An 18,104-nucleotide genomic window follows, 5' to 3' on the forward strand; every position below is an offset into this window, starting at 1 on the left:
CGACAGGTGTTATTAATTATTTTCTGCAAAATTTTAATTATTCACCAGGCGCATTTTCAATCATAAATAAAGGCACACTGCTCGTGCACCCTGTTTCACATCACATTACCTATCCGTCGAGTTTCAAGCAGCAATCAATGTCACTGCGCATTTATTTACGGATTCTGAAGTGATTCTGATTTGCGTCGTTTAGTTTAGACCTCGTGATTATCCAGCAACGTTCAGGAACTAAGCCTCAATTATAAACCTTGTTTGTCTGCACGAGTGGCTAATAAGCTTACTTCCAGGGAAATAAAAGGGACATATTTATATGGTACTTTTTGGTATTACCAAGAAAAAATATAAAGCAACAACGATTAACATATATCCTTCTAAAGTTACGTCAACAAATTATTAATTTTTATAAGATAAAGAAAATTGTATTAATTTCAATCATATAAAGGGTGAGTCGGGCAGATCGCACCAAACTCCAGAAATGGATTCTACAGGTTAAAATAATAAAAAGTTAGAACGTAATTTTAAATTTAAAAAAAATTGAAATCAGAGAATTCAGAAAAATCAGAGAAATCAGAAATTTGTTTATAGTTTTTGTAATGGGAATGCTAATGCTGCTATTGAAGAATATCGTCAATGGTTGTCACATCACAGATGTCCTGATATAAATGTATTTATTACAGTTTTCAACAAACTGTGCGAAACCGGAAAGCTTCCCACTGCTAGTATAACATCTGAACGAGCTCACTAACAAGGTTTCGAAGAAGTAGAAAATATTCTGATACAACTACACGCTCACGAAGAATTCCTACTCAATTGGAATTTTCAGCATAGGTTTTCGGTAAACGTAATTTAATTGGCCTTTTCATTTTGGTGAAACTCACAGGAGACCACTACTTAAATTTTTGCAAAGTGTACAAGTACTACTAGAGAATGTTCCTATAAACGTGAAAATGCGAATGTACTACCGGCACAATGGAGCTCCTGCACATTTCGCTCGTTCAGTCAAGCTACATTTGAACGAGAGGTTTCCAGATTACTGTTTATGGGGCTGGTTCAAAAATGATGTGTACAAAGTTAGAGTGAACACTCGGGAGGCACTAATTCGGCATATCATCAATACTGCAGTAGGTACTTATCAACATGTTCACTGCTTACTGACAGAAATTTCCGTCAAGCTGGACTCATATCCAAGGTGTTCGACGGACGATTTCTTCATTTCTCATGCTGTATAAAATTGTTTACATTCGCAGGGCGTTTTTCTTCCATATGAGCATAGTATACGAGGTCTGCATATAACAAATAAGTCCGTTGTTCGTTCTTAGTCACTCACTTTTTACTTGGAATAGATTATTTACGTAAAAAGTTCAATAGGCGAGAAAACGCATTATATGCTACTTTTATTAAGTTCCTATTTTTAATTCAAGCAGTATGTTTTTTTTATGATTATATATTATTAGATATTTGTTAAAAATAGGAGAAAATCCTTTGGCAACTACCGTAAGCCTCTCCAAAGATCCCACACAAAAATTACCTTATACACCTGCTGGAAAAGTTAGTCAAAGAAGATGTAGATTATGCTACAACAATAAAAAGCAAAAAGAGACGACATACTTTTGCGACGCGTGCTCAGTCAAACCACCTTTATGTGTTGTTATGTTTTTATGAAGATCATAAGAAATAGTTGCTAGTTTTTCTTACATTACGTTTATAGTTTCTATTGTTTATAGGTAACTGTTTTTAGATATTGTCTTCTAAATAGTTTATTTTGGTTCATGCGTAATAAAAATAATTTTTCTCCTACCAATTATTATGCATAGAACACTCTCGTGTACCAAAACCAAAACTACTGTCAACGGATTGATCCGTCAACAGCACTGAATGTAAGCTAGTGCCGTTTGGTGTGCATGACGGATAGGTATAATCTTTCGACTAAATAACTAAATGCTATACAATACTTACTATCCCTAGCCTTTGTGAGTTGATTAAGGTTGAGGTTTAAACAAATATAAATTACTCGCTCCCAAGAACTGACAACTTTTTGTACAACAGCAGTGAACGGGTACATGCAGCAATCAGGAGAGATACAGACATCCTTCGTATACGGAGCAGAAAGTGTTTAGAGGTCAATGGTGGTATTATTGAACATTTAATGAAAGAACGCATTAATTAATTTTTTATTGAAATGTACGTCATAGCTTGAAAACAAATGAAAATCGCATAACGACATTTACGTTTTTCTTATTATTTTCATTCATCCATTCCTGGAGTTTGGTGCGATTCTCCCGATTCACCCTATATAATTTTCGAGAATGTACAGTGCATTTCGTTTTCCTTGTCATGTTGTAGTCCTATATTAGGGAAATGTGCAGGAAAAACATATTTTTGTAGTTTTTTACTTTTGGAATTACAAATGAAAAATTATTTTTTTTTAATATTTTGGATGAGCCTTTAACGTGTAATGTAAAATGTTCTCCTGAATTATTGACGGTTTACCATACAGTTTTTTCGTTTCATATAATTTAGCGGCGCTCTTAAAACTCTATCAGCTCTCCAAATATAAAGTTATATTTCTTAACGGAAGGCATAGTTTGCCATGATCTAGTTAAAAGTAGAGTGTTCTGCGCTTTCCAAAAATATACTGTGTGAACCACTAAGAAAAGTTTTAAAAATCATACGTAAATTTCAGAATTATGAGGTTATTCAGATAACCACATTGTCGAAATGAAAGCGAGAAAATATTCAACAAATTTCCAAAAAATGAAATGTAAAAATTGCCGAAAACTTGAATATTAGCGTTGGTTTTTGGATTGACCGGTATCATACCGCAAGCATAACTGTCCTCATTTTCATAAAGAAACTACAATTTTTCTTATTTAAAAGTTATTATTCTTAATTTCATTTTTGCAGCACTGAATAATTTTTCGCTGAAGATTGAAAGCAGAAAACACTCTGTGGAAGTGTTTTCAGCTATCGGATTCAAATTATAAAAAGTTAATAAAAAGCAAGTTATTATACATAGAATTAAAATTATTTAAAGAATAGTGATTTGAATATTTAACAAAAATCGACCAATGTATAAGCGAAAACAAGCCTGTTATATACTTACAATTAAATGAAACATGGTTTGATACTCCATCGAAAGATTGACTACTCAAATCTTTAACCGTAAAAAACTGTACTTCTGCCAGTGACAGTGTCGCTAAAAGTAAAAAACACACAATTCTAAGGCTTTCGCACTTTACGTGGTCTATTCTGAAAATAAACGACCTTTTTTAATTAGGCGCTAATAGAGATATTTAGTCATATTCAGTTGGCAGCATTACGATGCGCATAACCTCTTTTGTAAACACATGTTTTTGGTTTGTTGATATCTCATGTAGTTTTCGTGATATTTTTATTTGAGTGTAATGTGTTTAAGTATTATGTTAGTGACGATTTTTGAAATGTGTACGAATGGTTTTCACGATTTAAAAGTAGTCGTCCGTCAGTTGAAGATGATCCTGGACCAGGAAGGCCTTTGACTTCAACAGATGACTCCCACGTTCAGAAAATCTGGTGCGTGCGAATCCCCGATTGACTGTCACAGAAATTACAGAAGAGGTTACCATCTCAATTGTGTCATCCCATGAAATTTTGACTGAAACATTGAACATTGAGTTGCAGAAAAATTTGTTCCATGTTTGATGATAGAACGACAGAAAGAATATCGTGTGGACTCTTTGAACGATCCAATGGCGATGAAACATTCATTCAAAGGATTATTACAGAACATGAACGCTGAATTTACGGCTACGACACTGAGTCAATAGTTCAAACATCACAATGAATTGGTAAAGGATTTCCACGCCCCAAAAAAGTACGTCTGTGTAGATTCAGTGATGATGTCAAAGTGATGCTCACTGTTTTTTTTTCGACTTTAATGAGATTGTGCATTTTGAATTTTTGCCTCAAGGTGAATCTGTGAACCATGTGTACTATCAAGTAATAAGGCAATGGTTTCGTGAAAAAATCCACAAAAAGAGACCGGAGTTATGGCGAGACAATTCAAGGTTCTTGCACCATAACAGTGCGCCAGCACACTCAGTTTCAGTTGGATAGTTTTGTACTAAAAATAGGATTACTGCCCCCCCTCACCATCCTTACTCGCCATACCTGGCTTCTTGTGATTTTTTTTATTTCCGAAATTAAAATCAGTGCTGAAAGGGCGCGTTTTCAAACTGTTGGTGACATCAAAGCAAGTTCGTCACGGTCTTTAAAGACCATTTCAAATTAAACTACCCAGGACTACTTCGCGAAATGGAAACACCGCTGAGAAAAGTGTGTGAATAGAGGAGACGAGTACTTCGAAGGAGGCAAAGACCTATGTGATGTAGATGTATAAAATTAATAATAAAGATTAAAAAATAAAGGACGATTATTTTCTGAGCCGACCTCGTATACTTTAATCTCATAGAACACATACAGCATTAAGTGCACAAAGTGAAGTGAAGTGCACAAAGTGAATAGCTAATGTATTTCATGTTTTAAAACTGTTGAACGTTGATATTGCGAACGAGATTTATTATTAACAGGGCTGCTGCTGCTAATAGTTACACTGAATTAATTGAATAAACTGTTGTATTTATTATACCTGATAATAATAATCATTTATTTGTATTTTATTAATGGTATATTTTTATAGATGTTTTAAATTAACTAAACATATTTTATTTAATTACAAACACGGTACATCTAAGTATGATTTCCTGTATCAGTTCAAAATGTCCTCTTACTTGCTAGTTAAATAGAAATATATTATTAGAATATAATATGGTGCGAGCCTCTTTAGACACTCTCTTTGTTTTATAGCCCAATGGCAACTCGACGTACGTAATCTTTCTCTCAAATCTATGAATGTACTTTACCTGTAGCAAGGCTGTATTGAAAAGCGTATCAGAGTCTTCGTTCTCAAATTACATGGACGGCTCAGGTGAGATTCACAAAAGATTAATTATGACGCGATGGTCGATATTCTTAGAATGGTGATACTAATAATAATACCTTTGCCTGATTCTCTTTTTGGTGTACTGTAACGAGAATAAGAACTTTAGTACTGATTCTTTTATGGCTTTATTATAAGTAATGACGATTAAAACAAACTTTATGCGTCACTAATAAAAGAATTGACAAATATTTATTTAATCAATTACACACTACTGAACATCGACCTTCTCCCAACTATTAACTTGTTATGTTATTCTAACAACTGGCTCTTGGGTTTAGGTATTTTAATTTATAATCGCAGCGGAAAATTGTACTAACAACGATTTTTAAAAAGAAAAATGTAAAAAGAATAATTTTGGAAATGGAAACTTAAATAAAAATGGAAACCTTATTAGAATGAGAATTTTTATAAAAGCATTTTAACATCCGAAACTAATCTTTAGGACATGAGTTCACAGAAACTTTTTTCCTCAAAATTAAGCAGAAATTCACGTAGGTACCTGCATTTTTTTGGTAATAACCCAAATTTAAATACGTATTCATTATATAATAACTAAAGTATTTTTAATCATATTTATCTGGCAGAAAACAATTTACCGAGTATGATGGTTTTAAATCTTATGATTATAACGTAAATACAGGAGTTCCGCAGGGGTCCAACTTGGGACCTCTATTATTTTTAGCTAACTCAATTAAATGCCCCAAACTTTACAGTAAAATAAATAGTATTCATGACTGTTAAATCTGCATATTTTGAGCCCACGAATCTATGGTTTTCCGTTGTACACGTTATTCTGGGGCACCCTGTAGAATTATCACCTTGAATCTACTACTATAAATAGGTGTGGTATTGTGTAGGATTCGGGCGTCTACTTCGACAGTCGCCTTAGCTTCAGACAGCACATTAATAATATTGTGCTTTCTGCCTCAAAGACACTTGGATTTATAATGAGAAATACCAGATCATTTAGAAATACTTATGCTCTAAAAATCCTTTTTTATTCTCTGGTTAGGTCTAAGCTATTCTTATTTGGTATCCATTATATAACTGTTACATTGATGTTATTGAATCGGTTCGAAGACGTTTTTTAAAATACTTAGCTTTTAAAGAGGATGGTTTGTACCCCCAAAGGGGAATTGATAACACAATTTTATTAAACAGATTTGATATGTTTTCTTACAGTGAAGACGAAAAATTATAGCAGTAACGTTTTTATCATATTATCCATGATAGAATTGATTGCAGTGAGTTACTGGCACATTTATATTATTTAGTACCGAGATTTGAAAGTAGGTGAGAACGACTTCTTGTGGTGCATACATCTCACAGCAACCTTTTCATAAAATCATCGGTACATGTAATGGCTAGCAATTTTAATAGGCGAGCGGTTCACCCCTAAAAAGATGCTTCTAAATGAAGGTAACCAATTAAATTTTTAAAACAAAAACCTACAGCATGAAATTTTTTATGGTGTTTTTTTCTGATAATTTACATATTTTTTTTAATATTTTTCGGCGTGGTCAGTCAATTTTTATAAACAAAAAAGTTGTAAACATAAATTACTCGCCGAATGGCAGCTTTTTATTCTAAAATGGGCCGAAATAAACACTTCTTCTTCTTTGTTCTTTGACAAAAATTCTAAAAATGCTTCGTTTCCGAGATATTTACAATTTTATGTGAAAAAAGTGACGAAATCGACAAACTTTCGGAATTTTTTTCTCAAAAACTACTGAACAGTTTAATTTTAAAAAAGCATAATAATCGGCAGATTTTCTACTTTAAGATATATTTTTTGGTATGGGTCAATCATTTTATTGAAGGTCTAAAGCGAATAAAAAAGTATTTTAAAGAAAATTATGATAACACTTCAAATTTAAATTTTCTTTTTACAATATCTTGGATTAGATTATATTTACAATAAACATTTTTTTTTACAATTTTTGTCAAAAAACAAAAAGTATTTATTTTGATCCATTTTACAATAAAAACTATTTTCAAAGCCATTCGGCGAGTAACTTTTTTGTTTATAACAATTGACTGACCACGCCGAAAAATATAAAAAAGATATGTAAATTATCAGAAAAATACACTTTATAAAATAAAAAAGTTTCATGCTGTAAGTTTTTGTTTTAAAAATTTAGTCGGTTCATGGCTTTTTTTAGGGGTGAACTTCTCGCCTATATCTAATAGGTACAATTTGTAGCGATTGTGATATTCATGCCCATAGTGTTTACAAAATTAAACGTTGTGTAATTACTTCTTTGAACCTGTAGATTTACTGCTGTTAATAATTTGAATTTGTTTTTGTATTTTTATATTTTTTATGGTACTTTTTATTTTCAATGCAAGTATATCTTTCGTTTTTAATGAGTTTCCTGTAATTGGGTGCATCTATATCTGTTGGAAATAATAATAATAATAATAATTATTATTATTATTATTATTATTATTATTATTATTATTATTATTATTATTATTATTATATATTCTCGTACATTGTTTTAATTAATATCTCTACCTGGGTAAATAATTTGTTGCGTTGTAACAATTATGGAAGTTTTTTGTAATTCTTTGGAGTTTACTAGATTTTTTTCTATTTAAAGTAATATTGACGTTCTTCAGCTCCCTATGTATAAATGATTTAAATTCCTTTTGGGAGAAGTCCAAAAGCATTTGTATCGTGGTGTAGACAAATTCAGCAGATTGATATGATTATGACCAACTTTTGTATATATTTATTAGGCATAAAATTTGAACTGAAGTATATTAGATTGTGGGTAATTAAATTGGTTTCAGCCAGTAAAGCTACAGGTTTGGAATTAGCGACATCGGTTAATTAGTTTACTTAATTCTGTTCGGTTTATGGGAAGCAATCTTTGTAGCTGAAGTTTGACATTTACTCTACAGAAAGCGTCTGGAAATATAGAGATGGAGATTTTGTGTAGATGGTAAACATTTTAATAGCTTTAATGGCATTGAAGTTTGTGATATTTGTAGGTATAATTGCTTTTCATTTAGAAAACACAAAATACCTTAATTAAACTGTAATTTGTAATTATTTATTGTTATTGTAGCTAAAAATTTTATATATATTATGTTTTAATATTAGTTGTATATTCACTAAGTTCAATTGTACAACCTATTACATACTTAAGAAACTTATTTGAATGAACAAAAGCTGATCTCAAACGATTGTCTACTTAACAAGTACATATTTATTTGTACAATTTTCAATTATCCAAGTAAACTCATACTTCTATGGTATAATGGCTTCACCTGCGCGCGTATTCTGTATCGTCGTAGGGAAGGAAATTTCTTTCTATAAGTATAGAGAGGAAATTTCTTTCTATTACGTGAACCTATTCTGTACCAATCTTTCATGGTCGGTCGGGTACGCTCGGCTATAGAGAAATATGAATTATTCAATGTAAAAACATTGACTTTCTTAGGGAAATTTGGGATAACTTTTAGGACTTTTCGATTAAGTTGGCATGGCAACATATGTTTATATATTTTACGAGAATTTTTTATTTTCGAGTTGTGTAAGAAATATTTCACGTTTGAGTTTATAATCCGTGTAAAAATAAAAACTATAGCATAATCTGTTCCTAGTTTTCATTTTTTAGTACGTGTACATTATAAACTATGGACCCAATATTCCTACATTTGCTACAGGAAGCAGAAGATGAAGAACGACAAAACCAATTACAAAATGCTTTCGAATTGCCCGAACGAGAATTCCAGAATGCTTCAGGCTAAGTCGACAGTTGGTACAAGATCATTCGTGAACTTACCCCCCATAAGGATGCAGGAACTAGAGCAACAAGAGTTACAATCCATATCAGGATCTTTGGAGCCCTAAGGTTTTTTGCTCACGGCTCATATCAGAAGGCAAGCGGAAATGAAATGCATGTGGCCCTATCACAACCTGCATTTAGCCGGGCACTATATGAGGTGTGTTTGGCTCTAGAGTCCATTGCCCATAGGTGGATAAAATTTCCCATAACTGAAGCCGAAATGCAAGAAAAAAAAGAAGAGTTTATGGCCCGGTTTGGATTTCCAGGGGTGGTAGGCTGCATAGATGGCACTCATATTGCCATTGTTGCACCACGAGAATATGAACATTTATATTTCAATAGAAAACAATATCATTCGAAGAATGTACAATTAATATGCGACGCGAATCTAATGATATTAAATGTTAAGTCCAATTATGGTGGTGAAGATTCACCACCATAATTGGATGCGTTTATTTGGAGAAATTCCAATGTAAGGACACATTTAGAACAAATGTATGATCAGGGTGATCACAATTCGTGGCTACTTGGAGACAGTGGTAACCTCAAGAGCCATGGCTTATGACTCCTATTCAAGGTGTGCCCAGAGATACTCCCGAAGGTAGATATACGGCAGCTTTAACAAGTACCAGAAATTGTGTGGAAAGATGTATAGGTATTGTCTAAAACATGTTCACAGTATATTTTTGTACTGATAACGAAAATGATTTGTTTCAGGAGTATTAAAAAACCGATTTCGCTGTCTACTGAAGGACAGGGCCTTACATTATGACCCCTTCAAAGCCGGCCAAATCATCAATGCAGTTAGTGTTCTACACAATATGTGTGTTAGGGCTAATCTGGCCATCGAAGGTGAAGAGGAGGAACGTGATGACGAAGAAAATATTCCTGATGAGGATAGAGTTGGCATTGCAAGAAATGTCCTTGTACAAGGATAGGCGAGAAGAGCTAATATAATACAAATGTATTTCCAAAATATTTAATTATATATTTTAAATAAAACAAACTTAAACAATAAAAAAATAACAAAATTATCAATAAACAACACTTAAAAATCTCAAAAATCCCTTGTTTATTTAGACAGAGTTTTAATGAAATTTTATGGAAAAAAATCGAGCAAAGGTCTAAATAAACAAGATACAGTATGTCCACAGATTGAGTGCACGTGGGGCATAAATGACAGACAATTTTCGAGTTGAAATTTCAGCTTTATCCCTGTTTGGTGTTACACTAATAAGTAGAAAAAAATTAATCCAATTGATTAATTTACAGGGGGTTTTTACGATTAATTTTCGCAAATTGTTACTTTACTCTTGAAAATTTTTAAAATTCTTTGCAGAAACACCCTGTACATTAATTAATTGGACTAATTTTTTTTAACTTCTCAGTTTAATACCAAGCAGGGATGATTCCCTTGATTGGGTATCGTGCTTGTAATGTCTGCACATGCGTAAATACCCGTTCATTTACAGCCCACGTGCACCCACTCCATGGACACACTGTATGTAGTTAAAAAAAACTAGTTCTTATTCCGCCACAAAAAATTACAAAAGACAACAATCAACAAATATTTGTTTAGATATTGTTATCTTTCTTTTTGTAGTAAGCAAAAAAATCTTTTAATATCTGGGCCGTTGCCTCTTGGGCTTCGGCCTGTCTTCTGACAATTTCCTTCAGTTTTCTTCTTTCTTCCATTGCCTCTTGATGCATTTTTGACAAGGAAATATACTTCCTAGACTTGTCAGTAGACAGGCGACTACGTTTCCTAGTTGGTCCATTGGATGACGTCAATGGTGGAGGAGACTTGGATGAATAGGCAGGTCCTTCTGTTTCTGTGGTGCTGGAAGGCTGTGGTTCTGGTAGTGGTAAGGGATTGTCTTGGCCTGTCAAGGGTTGTGGTTGTGGCAAAGGCAGATGGGCCACAATTGGTCGAATAGGTCCCTATAAATGACATTATGTTAATATTGTAAATATCTATACTGCAATTCTACTCGCAATTTTATTTAAACATAGCACTACTTGCACTAATTGATATGAGCCATTTTTTAAAAATGTTATAATTACCATTCCTAACTCTGCATTTGTCTCTCCAGTTATAGATTTCCAACCCACTAACTTCATTAGCCGTTCTTCTGTTTCTGTCAAAGGGAAGGCGTTTGAAGGGCCACCACCAGTTTTTTGCGCCTCGATCCTCAACTGAGCTGCTTTCGACTTTGTCTTTGACTTCCATCGCCCGATTGCCTACGACAATATTTAAAATTAATAAATTCTTGAAACTAATAAGTATTTTTACACGTAATAAGTTTATAAATGATATAAAACACCATACCATTTTCCATTTGTCAATGCTTCTAAACCCAAATCCCATGGAATTTAACATATTGGCTAATTCCTCCCATAATTTTGCATTCTGCCTTGCATCACCATCCCCATGTTTAAATTGAGGCCTGAAAATTGTGGGATGGTTCTCTCCAAAATCGACAATGGTGGTCCATTGTTGAGGGTGTGTCTTAAAATCACGTTTATCTGCGAAATGTTACTTGAAAATTTAAGTAATTATGCCTTGCTATTAATTATAACTTACCCATTGTATTTATCACAGATCACAATAAGTATTTATTTATCGACATACACACTACATGACTACATCATAACCGCACCACAGAAGAATGATATTATGTTCATTATTCTGGGGACCGCACTTTTGAAGTAAACATGTCGACAAAGATAAAAATTAATGATTGTGTGTTAAAAAGAGACAGGGATAATAGAAACATCCTGGAAAGACCTAAAATGGTCTTTCTATTCCTCTCTACCGTTCGTGCAACACGACCGCTGCCGAAGTACCTTACAGAATAAGGTAACTTTGTAGAAAGAGTTTATAGAAAGAAATTTCCTCTCTATGACGATACAGAATACGCGCGCTGGCTTCTTGCATCATATACGAGGTCTGTTCAGAAAATAACAGAACTTTATATTAGTGATATGAAGTTGGCAGCTTTGCATTGGATGTAAGCTCCTCTGTAACTACAAGTTCTTGGTTTGTTGATGCATCATTTAGTTTTCGTGATATTGTTATTTGAGTGCAACATGTTTAAGTGTTACTGCCGATTTCTGAAATCCGAGATTTTCTGTAACAATGATGCAACGTAGTTTTGCGTGAAACTGGAAAAAACTCTCACGGAAACGTTTCAACATTTGAAACAAGTTTACAGAGATGACAGTTTGGGTCGTACGCAATGTTATGAATACTGGGATACTGGGAAATATATTGCTCTTAAAACCAGTGTTATACATTCGAAGGCATGTTTTCAGTGATACTGAAAAATATTTTTTGAGGAAAAGTGATTTGAAGACGCGTTCTTATAATGGGCCTTATTACTTTCAGAATATTTTCTTTCATTATGAGCAGTTGATGAGTAAAAGACAATCACGCATATCAGGAATTTGGAGATTGAAAAAAGTTAATTTTAGGAATGTCTTCAAAGAATAAATTAAATTAATTTAATTAGTTATATATCTACGTGGTCTCTCTCATTTTTCTTTTTGTTTAAATTCCTGGTTTACTTTGATCTTTTAGAACATACTTACGGAAGTTGGAAATTACTGAAAATCAATATGTTCTGTTCAGCAGGCATCCTTCTATACTGTATATAAATATGTAAATGCAATTGTATATTCTATACTACCCATAAGCATTCAGTATGAAGGAGCACAGAACAACAAAATATAGTTCTTTTTAACAATTTGTAACTTTTTTATATGAAAGTCAACTTGACTCTAGTAGCGTATGTACACTAAACATTTTCTTAAAAGCACTAGCTATGTAGTTATAACTAGGGCAACTGTTTCAGTACTGAAAACAAGCTAATTCCTGTTGAGCTTAATAAAACATATACTTCAGACAGAATTCAAAATTTACATATATTACAGTGGTGAAATTCCTGGAAAATATATTTCAATTGCAAACACAAAGATAAGTTAATTTTAATTCTCTTATCTCTGGATACTTTTCCACAATACAAAATTTCTAAATGAAGAGGAACTTTACAAATAGTACAAAGACATAAAGCATATCTATGTTAGTTATAACATGATGTGTAAAAAATATATTTCAGTAGGTGTTAAGGAACATTTGCATTAAGTCAACTGCACAAAAGGTTTTTAATGATTAAAGAAAAATCGTATGGAAGTTACGTCATGTTCCTACAGTTCTAATAGCCAGCCAATCAACGAACAAGAACAAGGTAATTTTGTCAAGTCCCTCAAGTTAATTATGGTTCTGTGAAATATAATTGCTTAACAACGCCATTCTAATAATGTATAATTAATTGATTATTATTTACTAATTAGTAATGAGGTTGAGGTTAATGAAAAACGTGCATATATTTGTTTATGAGTTATGTTTTCAGTAGGTCAAAAGATTCCACTTAAATATTTTTACATATCCCGTTTTAATTTTTTTACAGAAATCATACATATAAAATACTACTATTTACATAAATGAATACTAGTTCAACTTTGTGAGGAAGAATTGTTTGTAAATACGTAAAGAATGGTATTACTTAGTCACAATCACACAGTGAAACAAACTGCTGCCTTGTCAAAATCACCCAAGACTGAAATAATATTCCTATATTTTGTATTTCTTGCGTCACAATATCCTGGTTTTGTATTAATACAGGAGCTTATTTCTTTTTTAAATAAAAAAGTTATATCCGAATCCGAAGTTGAAATTACTCTATCACCCTCCAGTGTTTTATACCATGCAAAATAATCCTAAACTCTGGAAAACTCCTTCCCAGAGATAGATTCAGCCATTTAATGCCCGGAAAGAGAGATGAAGGTATTCGAAGATGAGAACATTGTTTCCGGAAAGAAAATGATGCTCTTTTACTCCTTTTTCCTTTTGTAATGGACTCTTTTATATTATGATCTTTCTCTTTTCTGTTTTGGCTCGTTTTTCCTTTTAAGCATCCAACAGAAATCTGCCGTCATATTACTTCTCACCCTCCTTGATACCGACGATCCATTTCCTTGATATCTTGGTGAAACCGTTCACTCTGTTCTTCACTGTAGTCTTTGAGGTGCTCTGGAAAGTAGTCAAGAGGTGTGTCTAGTAAATGCAATTTCAAATTCATCAGGCAATGTTTGAAGTTTTCCAACAATTCCTCAACTAAATTCTGATTCTGAGTGACTTTCTTGAAAATCTTAGCTGCTCTTTCAGTTTCATTCATTTTTGTGATAAATTTTTCGTCGGACGGTACGGATTTGAGGGCCATCAAAATACCTTCATTCAGTTTAACATCACTTATTTCCGGAAACTTTTTTCCTTAATATAAAAGACAGTGGCCATCTTTGTTCAAAGCTTCAATGAACTATTTCATGAGATTTAATATGGAAAGGCGGAAGCAAAATATATGAAGGATTAACTAAAGGTTCGCTGATGATGTTTTCCAATCCTGGATGGATTATTTATTTATTATGGATGGATATGTTTGTTTTAGCCATATTTTCTGTTCATAGTGATTATTTCTGTCTCTAATATCCCACAGATATAAGAAGCAGGGATGAAAGATGAAGTTAGCCTTCCTCTTGTTTTGAAAAATATAATTTGCGTAATAACTATAGAAATCAACATATGATTTGGAGTAGGAACAATTTTTATATTTCGAAATGAAGGAAAAAAATTTACTGGAAACACGTTGCTTCTTTTTTAGAATGGGAAAAGCCTATAAAACCTTCAATTCAAGTGTTTCATCCGAACATTCTACGGTGAAAGCTTTACTGATCGCTGAAACAGACGTTGATTTTAAAAATAATTTTCTGTGTTAACTGCTTATATGAAGGGACAGTTTGGATAGAAATATTTAACTATGGAAGAATAGAAAAATTAGACTCAGACATAGAAAAATCATTTAAAAACAAAATTGCGATATCTAATTTTGCACATTCATTGCACATTGCACAACGAGCAAAGGAAACAATCTCTAAGAGTACCATTGCTGCTATTGATATACTGTCTCCGATGTCAAGGAGTTGCTAATTGTCTAGAATTTTTATTGAAAATTGTGTTATTTACAGAACAAAGTAGACGTACATACACACAGAAAAACGAATGTACACAGAAAAACCGTCCCCCTTTGCGTTCCTAACTACTTAAAATTATCACTTGTAGTCCCCATATTTAAAAAGGGGGTAAGGGGGGTTCTCTTGAAGATTATAGACCAATCTCACTCATATGAAGATAACAGAAAAGGCAATGGCTAATTAAATATTGTAATCTAGTAGGTAAGCAATTTGGGTTTCGCAAAGGGTTAAATTAAATACAACGTCAGCCATTGACAGTTTTATTAATTATAGAATGTCATGCTTTGAAGAGGGATTATATTTGCAATCCATATTTTATATTTCTGAATCTTATTATCAGTAAAGTCTTCTCACGGAAGAATTGTCCAAATATAAACTGGATAACTGCGCCTTAAAATTAGTTTTATCGTATTTAACAAGTAGAAAACAGGTAGTAGACGTTGATGGATATACTTCTGAACCTAAAGCAGTAAAATATAGGTGTACGTCAAGGTTCTACCTTGGGGCCGCTATTCTTTATTATATACATCAACTACTTTGTTGACTACATATCGCTAACCGATTGTCAGTGTAGCTTGTGTCAAATTAAACGTACTGGAAATAGCCAAAATCACATAGTCGAGAGCAGCTGACTGGTTTTCTTGTAATCATCTGTCTTTAAACCAAACTAAAACTGCAGAATTTTTCCTTCAAGATATAGATCATTACAGAAACCCAGATACTGTATCCGCAAAATTGGCAAAACAGGTTTTTGCGCTCAAATGCCAACAGGGTACAGTTCCTTTTGGTGCACTCCTAACGACATACCACTCACTCGTGGGTTCCATTCTCAATTACGCCAACATTGTTTAGGGTAATTGATCAGAACGTGAAAGAATATTTCGACTGCAGAGAAGAGCAGTCAGAACAGTGGGTAACATTGGTTACAGGGAGAACTGTCGGTATTTGTTTACATGTCTAAACTTTGTAACTTTTCCTTGTATATTTATTTTGCAATGTATTTTATTTACAAAGAAGAACTGTAGCCTGAAGTTACTTCACAGCGATATTCATGAGCATAATACTAGCTTCAAAAATAATATAAGACAAAGCTAATACTACTACTTACTAATATCAAGAATAGCAACAAACTGCCTGGCATTTGAATTGTTCAATGCGTTACCTTTGAGCGTAACTTAGCTGAGAACGAATTTAAAACTTTTATTAAGCGGTTTCTATTGAAACAGCAAACATAGACTGAGGTCTCTATACAGGGCTGGAAAATCCATATCTGCCTTTACATGAGAACGATAAAGTAAAGTAAAAAAATCCGTGCGATAGACAAGGATGGCTATAGTGAAGACGTTTCATAATCTGAATAGTCACGGCCCGTTTCTGGTTAGAAGTGGGAATGTAACCATCCTTGTCTATCGCTCGGATTTCTATGACTTACTTTATCGCTCTCACGTAGCGGCCGATGTACCATGGGGGCTTCTCGAACCTGTATAAGTGTGTAAAAATTACATTTTTTACTATCCTTATATATTGTTATTTTAAATGTGGTGTAGGGTTATCGCATTTTAGTATTCTAAGGCCCGGTACTTTAAGTCCCGGTTGAGGTTTGATTAACTAATCAGGCCATTAGACTGTGATTATACTTTATAAAATAAATCAGTACATGTACAGTCTAATTGCTTGATCAGTTAATCAAGCTTTGACGGAGACTCAAAATACCGAACCTAAATGTTATTATGTGCTCAATTTTTATGTATTGTACAAAATATTTCTTGACTGGTGCAAGTATTAATAAATTACTACTACTACTACTACTACATTTTTCAAGAAGGATAAGTTATTAAATATCGGCAAACATTAAAATGTAAATTACTTATTTATTTATAAAAGAATTTACTTTCTAAATATTATCAAAAAATACTAGGGTGATCTAAAATACTCCTCTTTACTTTAACCATCTAACCTTATATTCTAATTTCAAACAATACTTCTTAATTTCGAATATATTTAAATTGCCATCCATTTCAAAATTAATGAAACATCAAACCTTTAGAATTCAGACAGTAACCTTAACATTTATTAAAATTGCAATATCTTGTTGTTATATCACGTTAATCTTCATTTACATTCGTCGTCACCGCTGCATAGAAATTTGGCGCTACCTTTATTAGAACAGCCAAAGCCGTAACACGGCAAACATCCCTGAATGTATTTACTACTACCATTAACAGTTATTTTAACGGCATAATTTCCGTCGGGCTTTAAATGCCGTTACAATGCATAAAGTGAAGTATATGTTGATGTATCCATTAGCATTTACAGCTTTTTGTTATCTACGGTGTGCTCCACTACTCTTACGGCACTAATCGATAACGTTGCAATCTATATTTGTCGTTGGTAACATACTCGGTTGCCTAGGCGTTCCTAGCTATTCATTTAAATAGTTATTCACTATCTTGAATTTCATTTAATCGTGTGTATATGTATCTCTGGTATTAAATTACTATATGATTCTACTGTTGTATACTACTATGTGCATCTACTATTGTAGAAGTCCCAGTTTTCACATGACGCATCAATAATCGCATCTTAATTTAAACTTTTAATTGTTTTACTGTCAGACGTATTGCATTTGTAACGTCCACAAGATTTCTATAGTGTTACAAAAGCAATGCAATGCGATTAGCAACAATTTTTGAGCTAGTAGAAATCACATACAAATTAATGCCTTTTGAAATATTTATATAAACACTAGAAGTGACCCGGCAAACGTTGTTTTGCAATATAAATTAATCCTAGGATTATTTTAGTAGATTTTTCATAAAGAAATTTCACTTCTACCATCTATATTATATTTAGTGTTATTCAGTGTATATCGTGTATATATTTTTTTTATGAATGGTAATAGTAAATGTCATTATTATGGTTGATGCACAAACAATAATAATGGCCGAAAACTGTAGGGAGTGAGAAACGGCTCATTGTGTGAGAGAGATCTCATCCCTACTCCGTGCTGTTTACTGGGCCAGCAGTGACACCGGTCGACGCCTGGCGGGGATAAAAAAAATGATCAAGTGATAATTGATCAGTTATCGACCGGGGTTGAAAATTATTGAATTACTAATATCGCTATTAAAAAATAAGGGTTGATGGTAGAAGGGTGAAAATTTAGGATTGTATGTATTTTTTAAGGCCACATCATAAAAAAATAAAAAAATAAAATTTTGTCCAAAAAACAACAA

Source organism: Anoplophora glabripennis, unplaced genomic scaffold (genome assembly GCF_000390285.2).
Source record: "Anoplophora glabripennis isolate ALB-LARVAE unplaced genomic scaffold, Agla_2.0 scaffold377, whole genome shotgun sequence".
Classification (NCBI taxonomy): Eukaryota; Metazoa; Arthropoda; class Insecta; order Coleoptera; family Cerambycidae; genus Anoplophora; species Anoplophora glabripennis.